This window comes from Galeopterus variegatus, unplaced genomic scaffold (genome assembly GCF_000696425.1).
Source record: "Galeopterus variegatus unplaced genomic scaffold, G_variegatus-3.0.2 Scaffold29466, whole genome shotgun sequence".
NCBI lineage: Eukaryota > Metazoa > Chordata > Mammalia > Dermoptera > Cynocephalidae > Galeopterus > Galeopterus variegatus.
In genome coordinates this window covers 2830-5793 of record NW_007755577.1, presented here as the reverse complement: position 1 = coordinate 5793, position 2964 = coordinate 2830, and the positions used below count along the sequence as shown (strand labels likewise).

The window sequence follows — 2964 nt, the reverse complement described above, 5'->3', positions numbered from 1 at the left end:
TTATTATTATTAATTTTAAGTTCTCTTTCATTTCTTCTTTTATTATTTTTATTTTTACTTATCTCTCTTCTTTCACACATTTTATCATACTGTAAAAATGTTTTTAAATCTTTTCTTTATTCACAAGAATATTCTGGGGAACAAAGATAGCAATATATAGACTCCTTCTTTTGTCCATTTTTCCACTTGTATACTTTTATATTTTGACCCATAGTTTATTCAACCACCTTCATGTTACATTTTACTCAGTCTGTTGTTGTTATTAAATAATTCTTATGGGTATGTTGTTTGTAAATATTTTTGCTACTATACCTTTGAGATAGATTCCTAGAACTGTGCATTCATTCAAGGAGGATAAATATGATGTGTACTGTCACTAGAACTTCTAATCTCCTACTGTAGCTATTGCGATTTGTTACATTCCTGCTCAAAATGTATAAAAATGCCTGTTATCCCACAACTTCACTTACAGGGTGTGCTATAAACTTTTAGATTTCTGCCACACCAATTGATGAGAAATGATAATTCAGAGCAGTTTTAATTACTGTTTCAGCTACTAGGAGTCAGACTGAACAACTCTTCGTATGTTTAAGGCTATTTGTGTTCCATTTACTAGAGTATGTAATTATATCTTATGTATATTTTTCTATAGTACTCTCATTTTCACCTCTAATATATGTGATATAAGTAGTGACTGGTCCTCAGTTTTTCATTTGTCACTATAATTACTTTTCTGTAGTTTTCGCAAAAAAAGATTTTTTGTACTCATGTCACCTTAATCTTAAACCTGTTTATGGAACTCTATTTTGCTGTTTGAAAAAAAACAAACATATATAATTTTATTTTCTTATATGGCTGTCAATTTGTCCCTGTATGACACTTTTTAATAGTAGAAACTTAATAAATTGTTTTAAATTCTGTATGGTTAGTTTCTTATTCGATTTTTGCTTTAATTTCTAGGGTGTTTGTTACTAGATATTTGTGTTTGTTTAGTCATTTATGTAATCATTAACAAAGAAGTTTTGAAATCTGCTCCTTCAATATACACATTCATTCTGTATGAATTAGACTGGACAACACTTGCAGGGGTGTACAGATCTGATAATACTGGGATTCACTATTTTGAGTAATAATATAAAAGTGCAATCTAAGAATATTGAAATGATTCCAGTGACTGTCCATTCTGAAGGACAAAATTGATCTCTATGAACTCTCATGCTTATTTCCTCAGAAGTATTGTAGATAAATGCACTAGATTTGGAATGAAAACAGTTAAGTCTGTCTTAAATCTCTCATTTCAGTCATTACTAGACTATCTCTTCAACCATTTCTGTAGTCATCTGTGTAGCAGATGTAATTATACTTTTTTTTATTTACTTCTCAACATGAGCTGTTTCAAGTGCAAGGCTTTTTATTTATAGAAATCCCAAAATCTAAGAGATGCAGATGTCTGAAAATAATTACAGCCCTTTCATCACACAGCATATCCACCTGTATCTGCTAACAAAGACACAGTGCTTCAGTGACACACAACAAAAAACATCTATAAAGTCAAGGTTTCATCTGTGTACACATTAGATTAGAAAAGACCACACAATGGAGAAATAACATCATTCTCTCAGTTACATTATTCTCCACATTAAGTCATCTATTGTGCTCTGTAATATTTTTGTGTCTGTTTCAGAGAATTGGAAAAAAATGATACTTTATGGATACAAGTCCTGTGGCATTCATCTCAGAATTGTCTTCCTTGACATCTTCAAGGGATTTAAATTTATAATTCATGCATCATAACCATCTATGAAAAACTCATATAAATATGTCTTTAAGTTTTAGAAACATTTTAGACTCAGTTCCAGTTGTTCATTAAGACTGAAAACATCTTTTGAGATTGGTTCAATGAAGTGGAACTTTTGTGTGTGTTAATTTCCTAAAGGCATCCTTCACATATTTATTCCTCAGGCTACAGATCAGAGGGTTTAGCATGGGATTGGTGATGGTCTTGGGAGTTGGGCACACAGTAAAGGGAAAGGACAGTCATGTGGAAGATGATGATGCAGGTCATGTGGGAGGCACAGGTGGAGAAGGCTTTGTGATGCCCGCTGGCAGAACGGATTTTTAGTACAGTCATGAGAATGAAAACATAGGGTGTGAGGATGACCAGCAGTGTACTCACCTCACTGAAGGTGGCAAAAGCAAAAAACAGCAGGTGGGGGATGTGAACATCAGAGCTCGACACAGCGATGAGAGCAGTGTACTTACAGAAAAAGTGGTTGATCACATTGTGTCCAGAAAAATTTAGATGAAGAGCATAGCAAAGGAGTACCAAGGGGCCTGTCATACCCCAAAGATATGACCAAGCCACCAGGAGGTCACAGAGACTGTGTGGCATGGCCACTGTGTAAAGCAGAGGATTACAAATGGCCACAAAGTGGTCATAGGCCATCACTGCCAGCAGGAAGGACACGGTCACCACAGCTGTGCAGGAGAGGAAATACTGCAACATGCAGCTCAAGTAGAAGATGCTCCAATCTGTTTCATGCTTCTCAGCCTGAGCTTGTAGCCTCATGGAGTATTTCTTATGACAACTTGCATATGGATGAAAGCACTGAGACCTTATTTTCAGATTGTTTTCCATTATCTGATGGGACCACCAAAAAGTGTCTAGCTGCAGCACTATAACCCTGCTCAGGTATATCTCTGTGATGCAGTGGTGAATAAAAATTCCTCTAATACTTAGAAGTTCAAAAAGTATGCTTGGAAAATTGAGATCACCTTTTGACACCTATGAGATGGTCTCTGTGGCAATACTTTACACGGATGGAATATTATCCTCCAGAAGGTGTTATATACTCTAATTCTGCAACAAATATGCATTGCTGTTTCTCCATTGATTATTTTTATGAGTCCCACTATTAATGAATAGAAAGTACAAATGGGAGTGGCTCTTCTACCTATCAACCT

The 2964-nt window shown here is 35.1% G+C and overlaps 1 pseudogene; it reads right to left on the bottom strand.

Moving 5' to 3' along the window:
- Nucleotides 1-1896: 1896 nt before the first annotated feature.
- LOC103583861 lies at nt 1897-2569 on the bottom strand (annotated as a pseudogene).
- Nucleotides 2570-2964: the final 395 nt, after the last annotated feature.